Genomic DNA, 15852 nt, shown 5'->3' on the forward strand with positions numbered 1-15852 from the left:
ATCCTTTCGGGGGTACCCATGGATCATTCCACAATGCCATTGGCTTGGGGCTACAGAGATGTACTCTTTTGGTGCTTGACATTTAGGGCCTTATTATGAACTTGACGGAGGGGTTTCCTCCATTACAAATGTGACGGATAGCCAGTCTGCCGTATTATGATCCCATTATGTTCTATGGAGATCGTAATACGGCGGACGGGATATCCGAAAGTGATAGAAAACAGTGCAAATGCAGATAGACAATAGTGACCCTAGGGTGAGCCCAAACCATATATTAAAAAAATGGAATTCGAACAGAGGACGCCCTCCTAGGTAAGTGGAATGTGTACAGGGGAGCTGGGGGTACTAGGAAACCCCAAAGGTAAGTACCACAGTGCCCCCTAGCGACCAGGAGGAAAGGAGTAAATTACTAGATTTTCCCCAACCCACCCAAAAAGAAGAAAATGAAGAAAATGCAACACCCAGACAAGACTGCAAGAAACCAGCAGTGGATTCCTGAAGAGGAAGACTTGTGGAAGAAGGGGACCAAGTCCAGAAGTCACAGAAGAGTCCAGGAGGAGTAGGAGCTATTACCCACCTAGTTGTGGAGGCAGGAGTTGGTCAATGGTGAGACGAAGGCAGTCAGGAATGCAGCTCTGGAGCAGGTAAAGAGTTCCTGGAGGATGCAGTCGACATCCCATGCCAGATGGAAGATTGCAGTCAGTCAGTGGCATGGAAAAGCCACCCATAAGCCTTGGCAAAGGCAGAAGTCGCGGTGAAGTAAAACTGGAGCAGCCGGGGACCAGCGAGGTCCAGGAGGACTTAACCCATGGGTAGAGTCCTAGGGGGGACCTAAGCAAAGCAGAGAGTCCAAGGAAGAGGCAGCCACCATGGTAGACCCACTAGACAAGGAACCAGTAGTCACAGAGGAGCCCACGCAGCACTACTGGAGAAAGGTCCCACGCCACAGGAGAAGCACGCAGAGGGCTGTGCATCGCTACACGAAGCCTGAAGATCCCTTGGAGGAGATGCAAACAAGCCTTGGCTGCTGCAAGAGACTCAGTGCATGGGGGTACTGTCCTGCGTGGGAAGCCAAGGGTTTACCTTCACCAAAGTTGAACAGCTGGCAGAGAGGACCAAGAAGACTACCCCAGACCACCAATGATGATGCAGGATCCATGCAGCTCAGGATGAGAGATCTACTTAGCTGGTCGTCATTGCAGTTGGTGCCTGACTCCTTCACTCCAAGGGAGATTCCTTCTTTTTTCTTGTGCAGACTGAAGACTTGCCACCCTCAGAGGATGCACAGCCGGGGAAATGTTGCAGAAGCTGGAAGGAGCAGTGGAAACAATGTTGCAAGCAGAGTCTTCATCGTGGATGCAGATTGTCAGTTCCTGGAGGATCCAGTTGCGGTTCCAGTGGCTAGAAGTCAAAGTAGAGGTTGCAGAGGAGTCCTGCTGGAATCTTGCAAGCTGAATCTGAGGACCTACTTGAGAGAAACCCTAAATATCCCTGAAAGGGGGGATTGGTCACCTGTCAGGACCACCTATCAGTGACCACCAATCAGGAGGGGGCTCTGACATCACCTGCCTGACCTGGCCACTCAGATGCTTCCAGAGGTCCCTGCCAACTTTGGATTCAAGATGACAGAACCCAGGGTCCCTCTGGAGGAGCTCTGGGTACCACCCCTCAGGTGTTGATGGACAGGGAAGTGGTCACTCCCCTTCCCATTGTCCAGTTTCGCACCAGGGTAGGGACTGGAGGTCCCTCAACTGGTATAGACTGGTTTATGCATGGAGGGCACCAAATGTGCCCTTCAAATCATACCAGTGGCTTGGGGAGGCTACCCCTCCCAAGCCATGTAACTCCTATTTCCAAGGGGAGAGGGTGTTACCCCCTCTCCCAAAGGAAATCCTTTGTTCTGCCTTCCTGGGCTTGAGCTGTTCAAGTAGCAGGAGGGCAGAAACCTGTCTGAGGGGTGGCAGCAGCATAGGCTGCCTGGAAAACCTCAGATGGCTTGTAGGGGCAATGCTGGGGGTCCTCTAAGGGGCCCCCAGAGTGCAAGGAATCATACTTCCAATACTGGCAACAGTATTGGGGTATGATTCCGACATGTTTGATACCAAGAGTGCCTAGGTTCGGAGTTACCATTATGTAGCTGGACATAGGTAGTGACACATGTCCAGTACGCACATAAAATGGCGTCCCGGCACTCACGAAGTCCACGAAAATGGAACTGGAGTTTGTAGGGGCACCTCTGCTACTGAAGGGGTGCCCTCACACACAGGTACTTGCACCCTGCCCTCTGGGCTAGGAGGTCCCGGCGTAGGGGTGACTTACAGTGACCTGGTGCAGTGACCTGTAGTGAAAAGAGTGCATGCACCCTTTCACACAGGCAGCAATGGCAGGCCTGCAGTTACACTTTGCATGGGCTCTCCATGGGTGGCATAATACACGCTGAAGCCCATGGGGATCCCCTGGTACCACAATTCCCTGGGTACCTGGGTACCTGGGTACCATATACGTGGGGTGTAAGTAACCAGGTTACCAAGTTTAAAGGGAGAGAGCACAGTCGCTGGGGTCCTGGTTAGCAGACTCCCTAGTGAACACAGTCAAACACACTGACAACCAGGCAAAAAGTGGGAGTAACCATGCTAAAAAAAGGCTACTTTCCTACACTGTGTTTAGAGTGAAACCTGAATTGACAAGTAACTGGCACACTTGTGTAAGATCTTTTTCATGCTCCTTTAACGATGCTCCAAATACCAGTATGTATCAACTGTAATTAAAAGCTTTCATGAAAGGTTGAATTATTTGATGTGTAACATCCTGAAATATTTCTGCAGCTGATGACACTCCAAAACCCAACCTTTTGTATCGGAACAAACCAACATGAGTCCAAAAAGTAGTAATGTACCTGCAGTTCTCTTCCAAATCGAGCTGATGATATCCCTTGTTCATTTCAAGACGGGAGAAGACTTTGGCACCCTTCAGTTGCATGATCATGTCCGCTATATGTGGACCAGGATGTCTTTCTCTCACAATTGCTTTGTTGGCCTGGCGCTTATCAACAAAGATGTGCACTGTACCTCCACTGTCCTTTTTTGGCACCACCACCATGGCCGAAACCCATGGCGTAGGACCAGTAGGGCACTCAATGATGTCATGCTTCAATAGCATTTCTACTTCTTTCTCAATGGCTTCTTGCAAGTGAAAAGAGACTCCTTGGTGGCACTAGGCAATGGGGCAAATGACCTCACTAATGTGAAGTCCCACTTTCATTGTCTTGAGCCTTTCTAGGCCATGAAACAATGATGGAAAGTGACTGACAATTTCAGATTGAGTGTGCAGGGTGTAATTGAGAGATCAGTCCCATGTCAGCAGCAATGGCAAAGCTGAGTAGGCATGCACTGGACGAAGTTTCTTGAAGAATGTGAATTCATACTGATTTACGTTGCATTGTCACTGTGAATGACAGTTTAGAAGCAGCCCACGTGTATACATTTGTGTTCGACCGGTGGAGGCGTGGCACAGTAGACAGGCTATTGAACTTCTCAACTGGCATGATGTTAATCGACGCACCACAGTCTATAATAAAGGTTATGGAGCAACTATTATCCTTTATTGTAGTCTTGCAGCAGTGTCCAAATGAATTTGATTGTTTTGTGTGAGCATGACGAGAATGCTTCTGGAACCTTCTGGTGTCCATTTTTTCTTCTCGCTGTGGCGTATTTGGTTTCTCTTTCACTTTGCAAACTGTTATGAAGTGGCTTTCTTTACCTCAACCTTTGCACGTCTGTCCTATGGCTGGACATTTACCTTCATGGGGAAATGAAAACCTACATCAGACCCACAACTTTCCTTTATTTGAAAATGTTGCCTTGTGTGCATCTACATTGTATTTGTGCTGACTTTTCATGACCAACGCTGATTCATTTTTTGCTGTTCTAGCTTCCATATCAGCAACTTGTCGATCCACTCTTTTATTGGCTCTGGTAGCCGTTAATATTTTCTCTAAACTGAGTGCTTCTCTCAACATGCGTATTCTGAAATAGTCTGAAAGACAGCCATGGATGACTCTGAGGCGTATGCAGGGGCGGCTCCTCCATATGGGCGGAGGAGCGTTGCCCCCCCGCTAGCAGCAACTGCTGCGAATCCTTTCACAAGGAAGGGATAATAAACTGTGTTTATTATCCCTTCCTTGTGAAAGGGGTGGGGCCACAGGGTGACGAGCAGAGGAGAGTGCACTGTGCACTCCCCTCACTGCACACTTATGTTTGGCTTGCTGTCTCCGGCCGGCCAAACATACATGCGCAGTAGGCTGTGTCCAGCCCAGCAACGCTGTTGCCGGGCTGGAGAAAGCCTGCACAGGCTCCCAGTCTGCCTGGGAGCACCCAGCTAGGGTGCTCCCAGCCAATCCTGATGCTGCTTTGAGCAGCATCAGGATTGGCCGCAGGGCAGGCTTGGAGCCTGTGCATGCAGCCTTCAGAGGAACGGGGAGCACTGCGGAATGGGAGCGGAGGTACGTTTAAAAAAAATATATATATATTTTTAATTATTATGTGACCACGTCCCCCACCCCACACCCTACCCTCTTCCCCACTCCACACGTCACCCCCCCCCCCCCAAGGAATCCCCATAAGCCGCAACTGGGCGTATGGTTTCCTCATCATTAAATTTACTAAACTTACAGTGTTTGATAAGCGTCTTAACAAACTCATCCATCATTTCACCAGCCTGCTATCTCACTTGACTGAAAAAGTACCTTTCATAGTCAACATTTGGCATTGGATTGAACGTGGTACCCAATACCTCTTTCATTTGATGTTATGCTATGGCATCAGTCTGCAAGATTTTTTCAGCACTTCTTTTACTCCATCAATGACAAGGTTCTTTAAATACTTAATGATTTTCTCATCATCTACTTCTGCTAGGGCATCTATGAAGTCATCAAACGTCTAGATCCATGTGGTCCATCTGGTGCCAATATTTTGCTTCTTGGCAGTATCGAATGGAGGTGGTGGTTTCAGAAACACATCTACATCATACTTCGCTCTACCTTCTGTAGCCATAAAAAATTATTCACTATTCTGATAGCTTTTGCTGCACTAGATGCCACTCACTGCTGCGTGTGTGTCGGCTTCTCAACCCGGCCTGGGTTGTCACACCTGATTCGAGGTTGTGTTACACTTCCCTTGCTTGTGCTGGTAAGGATGTTCGTAGTTTCATAACTGGTTTTCACTGCCTTTAGCATTTGCTTTGCCTGTATGGTGGCTCTGTGTTACTGTGAGACGCAGTATTTCTACTTTCAGCTCTACCAATGGATTTTGGTGGGCTTTTTGAATGTGCTCCTCCGCAGGGCCTTCAACTTCTTTGAGGGCTGTAAATGCACTAGAACGGGGCTTCGACTTCACACATGTCAACTTCAAACTGCTTCTCATCAATTTGAGCGCATGTGGCAAGCACAAGCAGTTTGCTGTATCATTGCAAACTCTCAGGGAGAGCACTCTTGTTTCTTTGGAGCACATATCCCATACACTTAACCAGTTGTAGAGTTCTCCCCAGCCCGGGAGTACGTAAATGAACACGCCACACACAGAGCTGTGTAACAGACGTCTTTGTTCCTCAGCATATGATCACACACTGCACTATGATTACGTCGTTAATAACGACACCTCAACACCTCCCAGCAAGTTACGTAATTTCCACCCAGAACTGCAAGGGTCCTACGGATATTGTCTCACAACACTACAGGGTAATGTAATGTTCCAATTCACTTGCATTGAAGTGAAGGACGTTTTAGGCAGGAAAAGCTGTAGGATCATAGATTTTACAGTAAATATCAGGAATCTCTTTTATAACTCGTATGTTGGCATGTATGCCCTATGCTCGCTGGGAAAGATAGATATAGGTAGACAGAATAAAACAGACAGAATCAGGCAGGTACTGCTCACTTAGGTGCTCTGGCTCATTTGAAAAACAAAGCTGCTCAATACCACAAATATTACTGAATTATACAAAACGATCCCATGTTTGTCTGATGAAAATCTTCCAAATCCTACACTCGCTTGCTACTAAACACACACCCTAAACATTAAATTATTTCCTAAAAAGTGCTCTGTCTGGTGACACTTGGGCGATAAGAGAAATCATGGCACTTCTGGAAATAAACGCAACATCAGATAAAGACCTGATGCGGACGGTAAACTGGTTTAACTGGTCCTGTCAGAAATGAACTACGGCCGTTTTTATTCCACTCTATCTGCATTTCGACGCTAAAAACCCTTTGGAGTGAGCCTTCGCCCTGCTGCACAGCGCCACCTTGAGGCCTGTCAGCCAACAAGCAGATACGAAAAATACTAAAGTTTCACTTTCATTTCTGCTTCTTCCTGCAAGTGAATAGATACAGAGAACAGAGAACTGGGCGCGACGGAAGGAAGGCTCCAGTCAAAGCGAACCGCAGCCTCCGGTCACGGTAAGGCCCACTTTCTGCTTTATTTTCTCCTCGTGGACGGGGTCCCACTGTTTAAGATGAGCGTAAGAAGGGAATAATGTTCGGAGAGGGCGATGCGGGAGGGCAGCGTGAGAGTTCCACGCATTTCATTCCCTAAGGCATGGTCAATAACCCATTGCTAACTTATGGCCCCGTTTGTTGACACCGACCTGTCTTGTCGTTTAGACCTTAGCAGTGCGCACTCTAAAGGAGGATAAACAGAACTACAAATCCCTGCATGCTCTTTAAAAGGAGAACCACTCACGCGTGGAAGTGATACTTGTTTTAAACATATGTTCCCACAGTTCACTCCATGTGAAGGAAGCACTGTTGGTCAAAACGCTAGGTCTGCCTCGATGAGACAGGCCCCCTCGGCAGCTTTGGAAAAGCTACTTTGAGTGGTAATGCCTGAGTGCAATTTAGACATCTCAGACGGCACAATCAGCTGGAGACAAAAATATATTTGGGTTCAGTACAGATTAGAGACATGTAGGACAGGAACCACGAATTGCCTGCCTTACACCTGCTGGCACCAGCCCACTGCTTGACCACGCACCGCCGGACCATAGAAGAGCTGACCAGTCCGCGACTTCTGGAGCCCTACCTCCCTTCTAAGTTACCTTTCTTGTACAGGCAGTTGCATTGCACCGACCTGCTTACTGTCGGGTGCAGTTGGGGCCTATAGCGAGCAGTCTCAGTACAGTACAAACATCAACTGTCTTCCCTGCACCTACTGCCACCACCGGTTGCTCTGTGCAGCCTGGGTTGTCTATTTACGCGAAAAGACCTGGGACTTCTGCTTTGTGTGAGTGCAGGCCCACGGAATCCGGTGCTGCATTGCTGGCATTGGTCGCAAACCAAAAATCTCATATTGAGGAAGACCATCTAGAATTCGTAAAATGCATGCACAGAAATAAAATAATTTTGTATTTTAATTCTAAACAAGCAAAAACACACTACTTACCTGAAAGGATAGTCCTGGTGAAAGATAAAGTCGCAGATTTCTGTGTATAGAATGTGACATTAGTTCCATCTAGTGTCTGTACAGTTTGCAAGTTACATAGCTGATCACAGTTAATGATCATCGTGCAGTATCCGTCTTGCTGATGTGTTCCGGAATTTAGACAGCAGAGTACTGGACAATCTTGCAAACCTGTGATCTGTCAATATAGTACATTACATGACTTGCATATAGTGTAGAGGGAACATTTGGCTAGTGCGTGAGGATTTTGGCCGATGTTTGAAGACTTCAAGGGAAAGTAGATGCATTCATGTCTTATTAAATGCCTTTATAGAGCGACCATACACCAAAATGGTTTTGTTCTACTGAGATATCAAGCTACCTTGGTAGAGATATCTACCAGGTAGAAGTTTTAACCAGCTTAAGTAGAGAACAAGTCTTCAGTGCGCAGCAGAAAGGTGAAAGAGAGTTCCAGATGGTAGAAGCAAGAACGGAATATTTAAAGCATCCTAGACAAGTCCTCTGATTTCTGGACATAGTAAGCAGAAAGATAGAGGAGGTTCTTGGGCTAGGAATCTCGACTCAAATGTGACTTAATATAATGCAGATCCTGCCCATGTTGTCCACTGTGAACAGTGCGGAGAACTTTAAAGGTGACTTGATGTTCAATGGGAAGATAATGATTAAATGTCAGAAGAGGCCTTTCGTTGCATAAATAATTCACATCCATAAGCAAGAGAACTGTACGATTTTGAACCACTTGGAGGTGGTGTGAACATCTATTTTGGGAGGCCCAGATATAAAATGTTAGCATGGGCTGGAACTAATTACTGCAGCAGCCATGCATTTGCTGCCACCATCCAGCCATCTTCCTTGGATGGTGAAAGTGGAGTTGGAAACCACAGAAGGCATCTGCAGTGTGAGAGGGGGCGCTAGGTGTCAAATAAGACATGTATATAAATATAAGGGAGATTGCAAACCGATAGAGAGTGGGACATGGGCTCGGCTCTGGCAGCCGATGGCAGTTTCTTGTAAGTACCAGAACCGAGTCCCTTACACCAGCATCTTAGTTTTCTTAAAATGGGCACATAGCACTCATCCTATTTCACGTTTGCCTCGACCAGTTCTGATACTTATGACCAATGACAAACGAACATCTAGTGCAGTGGTTCTTAGCCTGTGGACCCCTGGGGGTCCACGAAGCCTAATGAGGGCGTCTGCGAATGTTTTACAACATTAAATACTATTCAGATTATTAATAATGTACAGACAAAGAAGGAACATTGAAAATGTATTTTTTTTATATATTTGATTGTAAATTAAGCAAAATATTCAACATTTGAGCATTAGTTTGCTGTATACTTGTTTTGTATGTTGTTTTGAAGTTACACTCATATGCAGGGTGTCCTCTACTTCCAGAAATGACTCAGTAGAGGTCCCTAGATTCCAGTAGTGATTCATTGTGTGTTCACAGAAGTCAAAAAGTTAAAAACTCCTGATCTAGTAGAATAGTTGAATATGGCTAGTGGTTCAACATAATTATTCAAGAGGTGTCATGATAGAGCAGAGCCCTGGCGACACCCCACATTCAGTGTTCGAAGGAGTAGTTAATTTATGGCTTTTTTACATGAGATCTAAACACAGCTGCTCATATAAATTTATCTGGGCATATGAATAGATATCAAGCTCTAAGTGAAAACCAAGATCACCAAAGTAGCAGTTTTTTGCTTTGGAATGCTCAGATGGCTGAGAAGGATTCTCTGCTGTCTGCCACCCCTAGCACAAAGAACAGCGATATAGGCGCCAATCCACTCCCGACTGTATCTGGGTGTTACCAAGGGTGCTATCAAGCGTCTGCTGCTAGTCCAAAATGCTGTTGCGAGGCTGCTTTTAAAATTCACCTCCACAGCTAAGCTTTAGCATGAACTCCACTGGTTGCCTTTGGAAAGAAGAATTCATTTTAAAACGCTGTGCTACATGCACAAACTATAGTCAGACACTCGGCCTAAGTATCTCAGACACCTCGTCTCACCCTACAAACCACATCACGATCTACCAACATCAACCTTTTGTCAGTTCCTAGAGTTAAAAGAACACAGGAGGGCATGCATTCTCCTACCCAGGACCCAAATTATGGAACACAATGCCACAGTAACTAAGATCCTGTCAGTCTCTCTCCATCTTTCGAAAACAACAGAAAACCTGGCTGTTTGAGTAAACTAGCCTATCGCTTTGATAACGTACCTTGTTTAGGCCTAGCACTGGGAACCACATTTTGGGAGGCTACGCGCTCTACAAAACCTCAATAATATTAATAATAATTTGTGTCTGCTAAATGTAACCAGTAGTATAAAGATAGCATCTAAAGTGATCCTCAGGAGTGACAAAGTTACCTAAATCCATCTAGTCATATGTGTTCCCACTTGGTATAATACAATTTTCTGGTTGATCTACTGACCTCACTGTGGTATCCAAATGCTAAGATCGCTGTATCAATACTGCCAAATTCGTTGGTTGGGGTTTGTGTAAGTGACTACTCTGGTTAATTATTAGTATAATAATGTGCTGTTTTGGTATCTTCCAAAGTGGCCTGATGTGCATAATCCTCAAATGGGAGAACTGTTTGTGTCTCGTCATGTTGTTGTTGTATGACCTCTGGTTCAGTACTAACGAGGGAAAAGTGTAAACACATAACCTGTGTCAAAGGACCACCAAAGCATTGTCTTGCAATTGGTACTTGCGGGTACATTGGTGCGCGAGCTGTGTGTTTTTGTTTTTCTTGGTTTATTTGCCATTTGTGAATGCCATTTACCACCTGCCTACAGTCTGTGTTGCATCATTGTCATCTCCTGGCATGAATCTGGCAGAATTTGCAACTCTTTCCTGGCTGCCCAGTAATATTTGTCCTGTGATATTCTTGTTAAAATGTGATTGGCCAATTGATTGATTGATTATATAATTTGCAGAGCACACCTTTACTCACAGGTGCCCTGGTGCTATATCCGACCAACTGCAGAGCTAACAGGGACCTACTCTGTAGTGAGACAGGTTATGAGAGAGCTATGGAGCTGCACAAGATTGGGGATGGACCACATGATAAGAGGAAGTATTTTGAGAGAATGATGGCTTTAATGGAGAGTTCTCATTCTTCTAGATACATGTGATGAAACCCAGGTCTCATGAGCATAGGCACCAAAGAAGAAGAAATATACCCAGTGGAATATAAGGTCGATTTTTACGCCGAGAGAAGGGTCCAACGTGAAAGACAACTCTGTGCCAGTGCAGATGGTCTGGAAAATAATCCTCTTGTTAATTGGGAGCCAATGCAGATTATCCCATTGAGGCGTGATCGAAGAGCGGCGACGTCTGCCCAGAAGGAGATGAGCTGCTGTCTTTTTGAATGATTTGAAGGCATTAGTTCAGGATCATATTACCCTTAATTTAGCGCTCAGTAGAGTTAAATAAATGGCATTACATTAATCCAGTTTTCAAGCCGTGGCTGCCTGAGTCATTTACAGCCTAAGTGCAGAAAGGGGAGACCTCTCCTCAGGGCTTGAGGAGATAAAAGCGTGTGGATGCCACATTCCCGGCAAGGGGGTGATACAGTTGGCAAAAGATGAAGAGTATCACATTTCTAAATGTAACTGCTGGAGTAGGAGGAGGCCCACAATGAAAGGCAATGGATGAATCCATTTGAGAACCTTTTGCTACTATAACTTCTGTTTTGTCATAGTTATGTTAAAAAGTATTACATGCTATTGTGCTGTCTTGGGAATTATTATATATATTATTAAGCATAATTTCCCTAATGTCAAGATAAATTTACTTATAAGTAAAGTATGCATAAAGGTGAAACAAAGGATGAGATGTGGTTGGACCAAGGGTGCCACTTAGAGCAGATACCTGAGGAACGCAGCAGTAAAGGCGAGATATATGTTGAGCAGTAAGAAATAACCATTCCAGAGCCAATGGCCTCACTCCCATCCAGTGGAGCCTGCTGATACGTCTGTGATGGTCAATGTTGTCAAACATATTTGACAAATCTAAAATAATCCATCCCATGACAGCACCACCATTCAAAGCCATCTCGATGCAATCAAGGCCTTTAAGAAGACACTTTTAATATTTGAGGAATGTTCTGAAGAATTCCTCTTTCTGTATATTCATTACATTATGACCAGACTGTAGCCAGAAAGTTTTCCATATGTAACCAGGTGGTGTCACATGACTTTATGCTCAGCCCCACGCATCCCAGGAAGTGACAATATCGGCATATATGTCCTTCCCCAGCATCAATTTCTGTTTTTCCACTCTTTTTACATGGGTTCAGACTTCTTTGGTGCTTACTGAATTCCTCAATGTTTTAAACAATGCTACTGGTGCAGATTAGGTCAATGGCTCCTCCTAATGTATTTGGTTCAAAGTCCGATGTCTAACAAACCTGTCCCTATAGTATCCCAACAACATATTCATGCGGTGTCTGGGGTCTGCTGCGATATTTCAGGTGGTGATTTGTGTACCTGCCAAGAATCCGAAAGACATCACAGACTGGAAAGTGAAATTGTGTGTGGCTTGGGCCTAATGTAGGACAACCCTTCCCCTTCCTCGGGTATATCCCCTTACAGGGAGAAATCCTCAAAAAATTGTAAGGAATGACATTGCACGGAGGTCTCTTATTTCTCAATGCAACAGTTCCGCTCATGGAACCGTCCGAGAGTCAGAGGTGCCATACTTCAATGCCAGTCTCTCCCCCATTTTCCTCATTGTTTTGGTGGCCCTTATGAAGTTTAAACTGGACTTTCCTGCCTCATTTGCTGATCTTTCTCAAGTTAAGGCTTTCTGATAGGCCAAGTCAGACCTTTTCAGGGTGACCACTCCTTCTTCTCGGCCCCTTCTGGCTCCTAAACTTGAGCTTGGTTAGTCTGGAGGCTCTGATGCGACTCCTCTCTCTGCCTTCACAAGCTCCAGCATTGTCACCGCTTCCAAGTAGACCTTTGCCTGTAAGACACTGATCGAACAGTCTTAAATGCCACGTCTTATGTAGTCTCCTGTGCAGCCTTGGGGGAAGCTTTCTGTGTTGGCTCAGCCATCTTGCTGATCCTCCTCCCTGATTCCTGAGGTTTGCTCATATGGAAAAACATTTCAGCTTGGATTCATATGTGCGTGATAAGCATAATTTGGGTCTTAAGTGCACAGTGGAGGAGGCTTCAGAGATGTATGTTCTCTTCCCTCTTTATCATAATGATGTTGAATTCCACCTGGACCTCCAAAATGACAGTGCCTGTTATACATCCCTTAGAGGTGATATTCCTTATCCTTTGGGCCCACTTCTGGTAAAGTTTGCTGTTTCATGGCTGTTATGCACAAGGCCGTGGAGGCGCTTGAATTGCTAACTGTGGAACTAGACTCTGACACCTTTATGGAAATCCTGCAACCGTCTTTGAGGGCTTTGAGGCTCTTCTGCCTTTTCACAAAGCTCTGATAGAACAAGTGCTGGGTGCCAAGGAGAACTCCTTCATGGGCAGCAGGCAAATTCCTCAGCACCATCTGTTCTTAAATTCATTTCAACACATCCTTCTCCTGAGATTTTGTCTGTCCAACATCTTCACCACAAATAAACCCTTTCACCTTCCTACTGGATTGTGAGTCCAGATGAGTTTGGTTGTATGCACTGGTTAGGGTAGGCGCTTCTTAGTATGGTATGTTCATGTCATGTTGGAAAAGTGAAGCTGGCTATAATCAGGCTCCTAGTACACATAAAAAGCCAGTTTTCTGAGCTACTAAAAGATAGATTAGATACTTCAAAACAGTTTCTGAAATGTGGCCTTAATTTTGCTAAGAAGGTGGCCTGGGCTGTGGCTACCATTATTGTCATATATACCCCCCACAAGCGTGCGTCCATATGCTACTCTGTCTTTCTTATTTTTTTAGACATCCAGGGTGCCCTGATTGATATGTATTTCCATGGGAAGGTGCTCTTTGCCAAAATGTGGACTCCTCTTAAAGGTGCACGATAGGAATGGCCTCCCTAGCCAAGCAGGGCCAGCAGAAGCATTAGTGCTTTTATGCTTCTCCAGGGACCACTGTCCCACCAGTGTGTCAGCCCTCATAGCCTTTTCAGACCCCTAAACAATTCTTCTGCTCGTTTTGCTGGATTAAATGGACACTAGCAAATGTAGCAGCTCCATGTCTCCCTCCTTCTTCTGGTTCGACCACTTTAAAACTGCTTTGAATTACCCTTCCTGCACTACCAGCCTCTGGTCTTTCGGGGGAGAGGCGGTTTCTCTTATTTCTTGGTCATTTGAGTGTCCATCACAATGGATCCCTGAGTCTCCAGTTAGTCTGTAAAGGCTACGCCCTCTCCTTCCAGTCCTGTCCTTCAGATCATCTGTCTTCCACTGGGAAGTGCTGTCAGCCCATATCTCGATCCTGGTTTAAGGCGTTGTGATGGGTGGAGAGTCATGGAGGAGAAGTGCGCCTGATTCTGCTGCATAGAAAGAGAAAGCCCTTTGAGTTGTCCTAGACCTGAGACTTCTGTATCTTCTTTCTTCAAGACAAGTTCAAAATGCTGTCTCAGAGACGAGTCCACCCAGGCCTAAATGGACGAGATAGTATGGTGTCTCTGAATCTCCAGGACACCTGTTGTCATCTGTTGATGTTTCCTGCTCCAAGTGGGGCTCAGCACTACAAATGTGTAGTACACACATTTGGGCTCAGAACTACGCCTCTAGTCTGCCCAAAAGTACTGGCTAGGGTGGTCGCTGATGCAGTCAGGAGGTCAGGCGTTCATTTATTTCTGTTCTTATATGATGGGTTGAGGAAGACTGCATCCTTTGCACTGGTTTTAGGCAATTGCGCCCCCCTCCCACAGCCCCTCATCCTTTTCCAACACCTGTGCATGTGTTGGTGTATGATGTTCAACAGATACTCATCTCCCCAGAATTGGGAAAGTAGGATTTGGTACTTCGATCTGTTGGAACACAACACTGGCCTCTACCTTCCGTCACAGGTGGTATAGATCTGGTGTTACTGCTGGATGGATGTGCTATTCAACCTAATCTGCAAACTGTTTGTGTTATTACTGCTGGAGAGACACTTTCACCTTAATGCCAGGTGTAGCAGACGTCATTTTAGTCACTCTGAAACCAGCCACAAAGTCAGTTGTTGGGGGTTACTGGGATACATTTGTTTCTTGGTTCCTGGTTTTGGCCTAACCCCTTCGAGGCTTGTCAGAGTGACATCAACTTTGTGGTTTCTCTTCCTCAGCCGGGTTTAGTGGTTTCTCTGTCAGTCAGTTTGGCTGTTCTCCATTTGTTTACATCTAGTCATGCTTTTCTGGAAGGTTGTTTTATGTGTCTGCCATAACTTTTGTTTTTCCACAGTGACACTTACATTTAGTACTGCTTTTAGCATGGAGTCAATATTCAGACTAAGGCAACGTTGGTCTGTTTGCCTTCCTATTCTCAAAATTGGTGGCAATTAATTTGGCCAGTATGTTCGGGGAGTTGAAGTCCATGTTATTTGTCTGTCTGGACAAACCAGCTTTTCCCAGTTGTACTTCCTTTCTACCTACGGTAGTATCCAACATCCGGGTGGTACTGACCCAGTCTGGATCATAGGTGAGCTCTTACACTATGTTGATTGGACAAGTTCAGGAGAGTGGATGGTCAGCTTTTCATACATTCCCAGGGACCACTAAAGGGAAAGCAGTGACCAAGGCCCTCATTTGGACTTTGGCAGTCAATTTCCCTGACTTCCAAAGCCCAACGCACCAGCTGACCGCCAGTGCTGGCAGTCAGCAGACCGCCATATTACAAGTGCTGGCTGCTTTCTGCCATCTTTGAGATGGGAAGCAGCCAGCAGTCTGCTGGCGGTTGGCGCTGCAGAGGCGGGTCCCTCGCTGGCACCGCCATGCCAGCAGTACTCCACCCGCCATATTACAAGCCAAAGGGAGGGGGTCTGTGTGTTTGGGTGCGTGTGTGCATGTTTGCGGAGGGGGGTCCTGAATGCATGCGTGTATGTGCGCATGAATTGGGGTGTCTGTGTTGATGAATGTGAGTGAATGGGTGTGTCTGAGTGCAGGTATGTGTATGCTGAATGGGTGTGTATGTGTATGCATGCGTGTGTGAAGGGGCGTAGGGGGTGTGTGTGAGTATGTTGACAGGTGGGGGGATTTGTGCGGACATATCTGTATGTGTGTGCCGGCGACAGGAATAAAGATTCCTGTTACCAGGTGCATGACCGCCAGGGTTTTCGTGGCAGGGTGACTGTCACGGAAAGCCTGGTGGTTTGCAGCCTCGTAATCCGGATGGCAGGCTGGGGCCTGCCGCCAGATTTGAGGTGCTCACCGTGAGCCGCAGCGGTGCGACCGCACCGGCGGGCCAGGCGGACTTGTGGAGGCTTGGCATCTGCCAAGCCT

The 15852-nt window shown here is 46.1% G+C and overlaps 1 protein-coding gene across 1 annotated transcript in view; it reads left to right on the forward strand.

Moving 5' to 3' along the window:
- Window positions 1–6372: 6372 nt before the first annotated feature.
- LOC138299487 (uncharacterized) overlaps window positions 6373–15852 on the forward strand; it is a 154507-nt gene continuing 145027 nt past the window's right edge. Inside the window, exon 1 of the mRNA XM_069237758.1 lies at window positions 6373–6454. The gene's annotated coding sequence lies outside the window, so the exon portion shown is untranslated. The remainder of the gene's footprint in view (window positions 6455–15852) is intronic.

Source organism: Pleurodeles waltl, chromosome 6 (genome assembly GCF_031143425.1).
Source record: "Pleurodeles waltl isolate 20211129_DDA chromosome 6, aPleWal1.hap1.20221129, whole genome shotgun sequence".
NCBI lineage: Eukaryota > Metazoa > Chordata > Amphibia > Caudata > Salamandridae > Pleurodeles > Pleurodeles waltl.